The following is a 10,573-nucleotide window of genomic DNA, read 5'->3' as shown; positions in this document are numbered from 1 at the left end:
CATGCAGTCTGTCACTAGTATTAACAAAGAAGTCTTTGTTTTTTCTGAGCCATATACCACTAACTGGGGTACTTACGCTGATCAGCTTTTATTTACTAATGTAAAACCCTGATCACAAAAGACTTGCTGTAACTGCAGTGTCAGCTGGAGTTTGGCATGTATCTAAAGCTGCTAGTGCAACGAACACTCCTCTCCCCCAGACTGACAAAGCTGCTGTACAAAGGTTCCCCCTGTATGCCTTCATCCAGAATGAGGGCACTCTAATACAGGAGGCTGGTAGTGTCTAAAAAAGAAAAATGTAGCCACCACATCTAATGGTTGATAAGCTGCAATATATTAATTTTTTGTTTTAATACCACTTTAAGTATTTAGTTCCTGCACTTGAAGGGAGCCGATGTTTAGGCTAAAATGAGTTACTTTACAATAGTCAATTGTACTGGCAAGTCAGAATCCAACAAGTGGAGAGGTAGCAGAAGCGGCAAGGCTGACTGAAACTGGAATCACCTGTTAAGCTGGCCATACATTATTCCAGCAGCAGGCGGGTCAAGACAAAACTGAATGGGTTACCCTATCCACACATTTGAGGTGGATTGGGAAACCACCCTACTGCATTATTGTATTCTGACAGCTGGACTCCTCTGTTGCCAGAACACACGGATCAGTGCTAGAGACGATTGGCTACATATGCTGATCAAACAGAAAAATGCTGTGGTACCTGCTGCACCAGTTTAATTTCAATCCATCTATTGCCAGTTTCAGGCTGTGCCAGACATTAATGGCTGTAAACACTTACCGTATACCAGTGCTTCTCAAATAGTGGGGCACGAGGCTCCGTCAAGGGGGCGCGGTGCCGCCGCATTTCTTTCCCCCCCCCCCCTTCCGACAGAAGGGACACTAAGTACAGGGGTGGGCACAGGGCTGCAGTCTCTTACCTGGCTCCCACGATGATCCATCCAGGAAGCGCTGCTCCTTCCGTCACTCCGACCACTCCCTCACTCCTGCCGCTCGGCTCCACCTCCTCACCGGTGATTGGCCGCCAGAACTGTAGCTCAGGAAAGGTACACAGGCAACCAATCACGGGCGAGGAAGCGGACCCGAACAGACCCGCAAAAATCGAGTGAGGGAAAAGCCGGTAAGTGTGCAGTGCAGAGGTGCTGCTGCAACCACATATGCTGGCTGCAGCAGCACCATACTGCAACAGGGCTCAGCAAGTGTCATTGGTGTCAGTGGGAGGAATAGTGCCGCATCATTGGTGTCACTGATACCAACGTTGGGGCACTATTCCTCCCACTGACACCAACGATGGGGCACTATTCCTCCCACTGACACCAACGATGGGGCACTATTCCTCCCACTGACACCAACGATGGGGCACTATTCCTCCCACTGACACCAACGATGGGGCATTATTCCTCCCACAGACACCAACGATGGGGCACTATTCCTCCCACTGACACCAACGATGGGGCATTATTCCTCCCACAGACACCAACGATGGGGCATTATTCCTCCCACAGACACCAACGATGGGGCACTATTCCTACTTATAACAATTTTATAGACAAATGATACTATTTACAGTTGCGCAGGGGGCGCAAAATGTTTTCTTCTTCCTAGGGGGGGGGGGGGGGCGGCATGACAGAAAATAATTGAGAAGCACTGCCGTATACGCAGTGAAGTGACTAGCCCTAGGTGATAGAGATTAAACAAATCCCCCTACTTCAAGTGGAACTTCACGATCAGTCATCATTGACTATTTTTAATCCTGATGTTGCTAACATTAGCAAATAGATAGGAATATATATAAATAGATAGGAATATATATATATATATATATATATATATTCATTCATTCCTATTTGTTTTAAAAGGGATAGTTCATCTTCATAGAACTGCCTATGCAGGAAGGGAGAGCTGTAGATAAAAAACAAACTGTGGAGCTCTGAATAATGCTCTTGCTACAGGTTTAGGCCATTTAAGTACCTCAAGAAGCCTGACTGGAATACTCTCAGGATGTTGCCAAGTGAGGCCTACATGTTACTGCTTACCTCCTCCATCACAGGAATGAGCTCTCAGATGCTCAGTTCAGAGCTACTGTAGCAGGGGAGAGACAGAGCTCACTCCTGTGATGGTGGGGGTGAGCAGTAATGAATAGGCCTCACTTAGCAACATCCTGGGAGTATTCCAGCCGAGGCTTCATGAGGTACATAAATGGCCTACACTTATAGCAAGGACATTATTCAACTTTAGTCAGAGACAGTTTATTTTTATCTAGACAGCCCTTACCTGCATAGACAATTCTTTGGTAAAGGCAAGCTATTCCTATAAACTATTTTGTATTACGTTTCTTTAGTTACTTCCTGGTTTCTTGCTTAGGCAAATTATATCATACATCCCAGGAGTCTTCTGGAGGGGATTTCTCAGCTAAGCACACCTGCCTGAACCAAGAGCAGATGAATTCCAGGAAGTCAATGCTACAGCTGTCCTTATTCAAGATGGCCACATCCAGAAATGCTAGGGCATATTTTTCAAAGTAATTTCTCAACAAAATAAAGCATGGAAACATGGATGGACAAGTTTGCTTTTAAAATTAAAAGTGGATTACACACCATTTTTGCTTTGTGGTGCTCAGATGCAGTGTGGTTCCACTTCAGGTTGTACCTGTTTAGCTGCAACCATCGGTCCTGCATTGCCTTCTACAGCTCACAGAACAAAGGATTTTTCTCAGCAGCAGAAAGGGAGGGATGACAGCACATGATGCACTGCTAGAGCAGCAGAGTGTAATCTGAGCGTTTACTGGAGTAAAGGGATACTGCCCCCCTACAGCAGCTCATGTAAACAGAGCTGAGGACATAAGTTACCTGGTACTTGAAGGATAGGGGTGGGCTATCACACAGGAGTCTGGTTTCTGAACAACTGGCTGAATAGAATAGCTTGACAGGTACAGAAATTCACAAAATGTATTAAAATGTTACAAAACCCATGACCCTGCATTCACTGTATCTAGTCTCCAACAGAACATGGAAATACAATCAAGTTAGTAAATATATAATGCTAAATACCTTTTCTCATTTTTCTATAGGATTTATATAGTTAGAGCAGTTTTGTAACTTCTATTGATGTCCAGAAGAACCTTGGTTAAAGTTTGTAGGAGGATTTCTCATACTACCCTAATTGTACTATGAGGCTGCATAAACCTAGACCCTACAGTGCCTTGAAAGAGTATTCATACCCCTTGAAAATTTTCCATATGTTGCCATTTTACAACCAAAAACATAAAATGTATTTTATGTCATAGATTAACACAAAGTGGCACATCATTGTGAAGTAGAAGGAAAAATAAGTGGTTTTCATTTTTTTTTTAATTTCTGAAAAGTGTGACATGCATTTGTATTCAGTCCACTTTACTAATTATGTGACTTCTGAAGGCAATTGGTTCCGCTAGATTTTAGTTGGGGGTATCAGAGTAAACAGAATCCACCTGAGTATAATTTAATCTCAGTATAAATACAGCTGTTCTGTGAAGCCATCAGAGGTTTGTTGGAGAACATTAGGGAACAAACAGCATCATGAAGGCCAAAAGGACCACACAAGATAGGTCAGGGATAAACTTGGAGACATTTAAAGCAGAGATAGAAATATATCCATCTCTCTCCCAAGCTTTGACCATCTCACAGAGTACTGTTAAATCCATTATCTGAAAAATGGAAAGAATATATCACTACCACAAACCTACCAAGACATAGCCATCCACCTAAACTGATATGCCTACAGCTCAGGTGGGAGAATCTGGCCACAGGATAACTATTAGTTGTGCACTCCTCAAATCTGGCCTGTATGGAAGAGTGGCAAGAAGAAAGCCATAAGTCCCATTTGCAAGAAGCCATGTGGAAGACACAGCAAACGTGGAAGAAGGTGCTCTGGTCAGATAAGCCCAAAACTGAACTTCTTGGCCTAAAAGCAAAACACTATGTGTGGTGGAAAACTAATATTGCCCAGCACCCTGAACACATCATCCCCACTTTGAAACATGGTGGCAGCATCATGCTGTGGGGATGCTTTTCTTAAGCAGGACAGGAAAGCTGGTCAGAGTTGATAGCAAGATGGATGGAGCCAAACACAGAGCAATCTTAGAAGAAAACCCATTAGAGTCTGCAAAAGACTTGAGACTGGGACAGAGATTCACCTTCCAGCAAGACAACCCTCCTAAACATACAGCCAGAGCTACAATGGAATGTTTTAGCTCAAAGCATATTCATGTATTAAAATGGCCCAGGCAAAGTCCAGACCTAAAAATGCAATTGAGAATCTGTGCCAAGACTTGAAAATTGCTGTTCACAGACTGTCCATCCAATCTGACAGCTTGAGCAATTTAGCAAGGAATGGGCAAAAATTCACTCTAGCTATGCAAAGCTGGTAGAGACATACCCAAAAAGACTTGCTGCAGGAATTGCAGTGAAAGGTGGTTGTAAAAAGTATAGACTCCGGGGAGCTGAACACAAATTTACACCACACTTGTCACGTATTTGTAAAAAATACTGAAAACAGTTTATCATTTTACTTTCACGTCAAAATTATGTGCCACTTTGTTGGTCTATCACATCAAATCCCAATAAAATAAAATTTACATTTTTGGTTGTAACATGACAATGTGGAAAATTTCAAGGGGTATGAATACTTTCGAGGCACTGTATGTCTGGACAGCACTGATTGGTCCTGTGCTGAGCACTCTAGCAATACACAAACTGACCATGTGCAGGTTGACCACAAAGCTCTGTTCCATCAGCAAATGGATTGGGAACTGTAGAAGGGGAGGATCAGAGAAGGCAGGATCAAACATCCATTTTACATAATGCAGAGTAACCCCTTAGATTCCACAGCAAGTATACCAAGCATGCTTTACTGCATATTCAAACTGATTTTACTGTTGGGGGTTTAGTAACACTAACTATTTCAGATTAGAGTGCTGCTAGAACAAAACTTGCATGATGAAAAGATTTCTGTATATAGGTTTGTCCTTACTCTAAAAAAAACACATGCAAAAGGAGATACAACCAGAAATGGAGCAGTTTTTACCCACATTCCTCACCGCTATCCAGGCTAGGGTATGGGATGGTGTCCTGGCCAATAAGAAGGGGGGTGGGGGGGGGGGATGGGGGAGTGGAATCACTTCACACGTAAACCAGAAATCACTTTTTCTTGGACTAAATTGCGGGACACAGGGATCCCACTGCTCCTTTGTCTTTGTGGTTAATGGCTAGCTACAAATACTGAAGCCTAGGAGGAGATTACCAGTCTCTTTCCCTCCCTTCTGCCAGTTTTTAATCACCCGAAGGCATAATCCTATAATATTGGAGCAGAAGATGCCTTGTCCTGTGGGGTCCATGACAGGGATGTCCCAAAGCACTGAATTAGGGGAGGGCAACCAGCCCCACAACCACTAAACCAGAGCAGGTTAGAACCCAAAGCTGCAGTCTGCTAAAAAAAAAAAAAACTCACCTAATCAATCTACTTCAGTGGCTCAAATATCCATGTGGTACAACATCTTAAGTCCAGGTAGCAGGTTTACAAATCAGTATCACTGTTAGATACATCAAGAAATCACTATGGAAGCTGCATTATCCTTCCTTGAACCCACAGAAAGCCTAATGAAGCATGGGGAATGACAAATTGCAAAAATCAACTTCATGTAACCCGATAGCAAAACCATATCCCGGGTGTGAATAGATTGTCACCCTGCATCTAAAGCTTAGGTAAAAAGAAAACAAAAAAAACACGAGAGCCTAGCAGAGATGGAACAAAGAAACCACCTTAAGTGAACAGCTGAGACCACAGAACCACATTTCCAGCTAATTCCAGAACAAGTCAAAGTATGGTCAATAGGAAAATGCATCCTGAGGAAAGTACTAAAAAGAAATATCACAGATGGGTTCACAACAGATTTCTGCAATACAGAATGTCAGTGGGACTCCCACTGAGTTAAAAGGAGTCAACCAGTGGAACAAATAGGAGCAACACCTTGCACAGTGGCATGCACCAAGAAATGTGAAGCAATAGGTCTCTGAAAGAAGCATCAGCAAGGCCAAAATCTGAACCATGCTTGTACTCAAAAGAACAGTCCCAGATTAAAATGTCTAGATTGGAGAAGAACCAGGGTGCACCCAATAAAAACTTGCAATAGTGCAATCCCATAACCTCACACCAAGCAAAACAAGATTTCCAAGGCTTGAAATAAAACATTGTTGAAGCCTATGATGGAATCAGTCTCCCAAGACTCTAGCTGTAACAGCCATGTCATTAAAAGCCAGTGACTGTAAAGATAGTAGATCAGATCTTAGGACAGAAGGTCAGGACAATTTATCTGAAAGAGTCCTCCCCCAATATGTTTAATGTCAGTTCTGTGACCCTAAGATATTTTGCTGCACCTTAGCCCCACATAGAGGCTGCATCACCAGTGCACATGGATGCAAGATGGCCACCAGCACTGCACTCTGACCTACTCGTGCCAGCAGCAGGCCATACTGCACATGGCCAGAATAGAGTGAAGGCAGGGGGCAAAAGGAGCAACTCGCTACCGCCTGCAATTTGGCACTCTGACCACCCCCATACTCCACTAGTTAGGCAGCACAGGAGGCCAGTATAGTTAAAGACAACACAAAAAAGTGGAGAAATAAAAACCAAAGTATGACACATTCCACACAAAAACCCCAATAAAACAGATTGGACAAAAATGATTGGCATCTTCTCAAAATTGTAGGAGATAATTGCATTCCAAGTTTGTGATGGTCTTGCAATTTGTAATTAAACTCACCTGTATCAATTAACAGATCTAAAATGTTCCTGTGTTCACATTGTCAAAATGTTCACAGCCCATGGTACTGTAGCTAACCTCCCTGGACACAGACAAAACAGAAAAACTTGATCAAAGATTACAACAAAAGGATTGTTTGAATGGTGGCTAAAGAACCTTGATCAACTTCCAGACAAATTCAGGCTGACCTTCAGGGACAGGGTAGAACAGCATTAGCTTACACAATACATTGCCATCTGAATAACAAGGGACGCTATGGTAGGAGACCCAGAAGAACCCCACTGCTGACAAAACCGTAAAAAAGCCAAAGTGGACTCTGCCAAAACTTACCTTAGTAAGCCAAAATCCTTTTGGGAGAATGTGCTGTGAACAGCCAAAACAAATTACAGATGTCTGGTAAAGCCCATCATTCTATTGTTTTAGGAAAAAGCAATGAGGCCTTTAAAGAAAAGAATATAGCCCGCACAGTAAAACATGGTGGATGTTCACTGATGTCTTGGGGTTGCTTTGCCGCTTCAGGCACTGGATGTCTTGACCGTGTGCATGGAATTATAAAATCTGAAGACTACCGAAGAATTCTGGGGTGCAACGTAAGGCCTAGGGTCTGAAAGCTGGGTCTTTGTCCTGCTGCAAGATCCTTGACATCTGACAATGACCCAAAGCACACAGCAAAAAGCACCCAGAAATGGTATAAGACAAAGCGCTAGAGAGAACTGAACTGGCCAGCAAGAAGTCCAGATCTCAAACCCACACAGCACCTGTGGAGAGATCTCAAACCAGCAGTTGGGAAAGAGAACACTTCCAATCCAAGACCTAGAGCCATTGGCAAAAGAATGGCCCAAAATTACAGTAGAGAAATAACTCGATGGTTATGGGAAGCGATTGACTTAAGGTATTTTCCAAGGAGTGTGCTACCAAATATTAAAAATTGGAGGGTGCCAATAATTTTGTCCAGTCCATTTTTGCATGAAATGTGTCAGATTTAATGTTGTGTATATATTTTGTGTCATACTAAAAAGGTTCAACCATTCTCATGATTTTCTTTTGATTGTGCAGAAAATTGTTGCAATTACAAAGTGGTGAATGTCTGACAGAAACGCAGGGGTGTCAATATTTTCAGCCATTACTGTGTGTCCTTGCTGAAAGGATTAAAAGGGTACCAAACAGGACCAATCCATGGGCACTCACCATTCCATGTCACCACCTTGTAGGCCCAGGAGGGGATTTCCTGTCTTTTGCTAGTGTCCAATCACCTGAAGGTGGCAAAGTAACCCTATCACAATAGATATCAATATACACTGTGTCCTGGGCTGCCCTCATCAGCCACATTAGGTACACCTGTTCAATTTGGAAACAAATTGCTAATCAGCCAATCACATGGTAGCAACGCAACACACTTAGGTATCTAGATGTGGTGACGACAACTTTTGCAAACCAAGCATCAGAATGGGGATTTAAATGACTGACCATGGCCTGGTTGTTGGTGCCAGACAGGCTGGTCTGAGTATTTCAGAAACTGCTTATTTACTGGGATTTTCATGCACAACCATCACTAGGGTTTACAGGGAATGGTCTGAAAGAAAAATACAGCGAGTGGCAGTTGCGCAGATAAAAAACACATTCTCAAAGGAGAATGGACAGACAGGTTCGAGATGATTAAAACATTCCTCAGACTTAGGCAATACTAACTCCTGTCAATATTGACCAACACCTTGTTGAATCTATACCATGAAGAATTAAGGCAGTTCTGAAGGCAAGAGGGTCCAACCCATTAATAGAAAGGTGTACGTAAAAAAATAAGGTGGCTGGTAGTGTATGCTAAAGAAAGAAACCGCCAAACAGATCACAATTCACACTATGTGCAAAGCCTCCAAGATCACTATAATACTGTAGTTTACAATTAACTGAAGTGCCATAAACCTGTTTGCACACACTTGTGTATGGATTATGACTTTATTCCTATCATGCGCCATTAGTACATCAGCTATAGTAATACTGTGTAAGGGGGGGAAAAAAAAAAAAAAAAAGAAAAAAGGACTACCCTTGTACATACCACAGCTCAGTGGAGCCAACTGCTAGAGTGTAATGAGACCTGCATATCTTATTCTGGGTCACAAACTCACTGGGGTTTACTTACTAAAGCTGGTTCACTCAATCTTGGTTTCTATGCAGAACTGCAATCAGCATCTATGTTTTATTGTCAAAGCTTAACCACTTCAAGTCTGGACACTTTCACCCCCTTCCTGTCCAGGCCAATTTTCAGCACCATCACATTTTGAAAGGCAATTGCACAGTCATGCAACACCGTACCCATATGAATTTAGCAATTTTTTGAGACAGAAAGCTTTATTTTGGTGGTATTTATTCGCCACTGGGATTTTTATTTTTACTATATAAAATGAAAAAAAAACTAAAAATTTTTTAAAAAGTATCTTATAAAATCTTGCAAATAAATACTATTCCATCATAAATCTTGGCCAAAATGTGATGTTATCTTTTTAGTTAAAAAAACCCCCAAATTTATAATCAATTATTTTTAAACAATTTTTTTACATACTGTCACCCTAGCAGTAGTGTCACCATGGTGACACTACTTGGGGGGATGGGGGTTCAGATTGCTTTTACACCCATAAAGGCTGTAAAAGCAATCATTTCTCCTCAGGCTACATTCTTGCAGTCATTGAGAAATACTGTGAGCTGTGATTGGTCACAGCTTGTCACATTACAAGGCTGTTGTGAATAGCCTTGTACCATGTGACCTTTTATCATTCACAGATTTCACACGTAGTAAGAAATGTCAGAAGTGACATCTTACTACTCTGCATGTGATCACTGATTGGCCAATCAGTGATCATGATCGGGACCTCGCACATAGGTCCCGTACGACGATCGATGTTCCAGTGTCTAGAGGACACCGGATTGCGGTGATGCACACTCCCAGGGAGCACGCACAAGCAGGGAGGTAGTTTATAAACAGCCACCCGCCCCTGCACTGCCACCGTCCAGCTGTTTATATACAACGGCCGGATGGGAGGTGGTTAATTGAACAAGCTGAGGTTAGAAGCAGATTGGCTATCATGCACAACTGCACCAGATTAAGTGAACCAGCTTTAGTAAATAAACCCCAAGTGTTGCTCTGGCAGTCCCTTTACTGCATAGCTTAAAGTAGAAGTTTCCATAGAGCACTTAGGATGTTCGAGTTTGCTCAACGCTGAAGTTTGTCCCATGTGACACCCTTGTCAACCTGCACTCTTAACGTGCCAGGACTTGAATGATCACCCTTCTAGCCATGACTAGCCTGCTGTTGTAGCAACCTGTAGGCACAAATTAGCTTTGCTGCACACACCCACCAATGAAAGGTCTACAAACGTGTGATAGCAGAAAAGAAACTGCCTCCTCTTTCCACTTGCCTACAATTGATGGATATCAGAGCTGCCACCAGCATTAGACTTAAAATGGTAATAAACCATTAAAAAAATTATATATACACACACCTGCAAGCTAAAGGGCATGTTGTGCTAGTATGCTTCACATACCAACACATTTCAAGACTTTCCTTAAAAAGGAAGCCCTCCAGCAGTGCACCGTCACGCAGAAAGGGCTTCCATCTAAATATAAATCAAGAAAAAAAGATGCTCATTTCATAGTCAGTGTTCTGGTGAAGTCAGCAGCTAGCTTCAGGGGAGAAGATAGAGTGCCAAAAACTGATAGAATGCATGAGGTGACACTACCCTCTCTGCCCTGAAGCTGGCCACTAGGAAC

This window comes from Staurois parvus, unplaced genomic scaffold (genome assembly GCF_062004578.1).
Source record: "Staurois parvus isolate SC_StPar_1 unplaced genomic scaffold, SC_StPar_1.0 ptg000719l, whole genome shotgun sequence".
Lineage (NCBI taxonomy): Eukaryota > Metazoa > Chordata > Amphibia > Anura > Ranidae > Staurois > Staurois parvus.
This window is presented reverse-complemented; position numbering follows the sequence as displayed.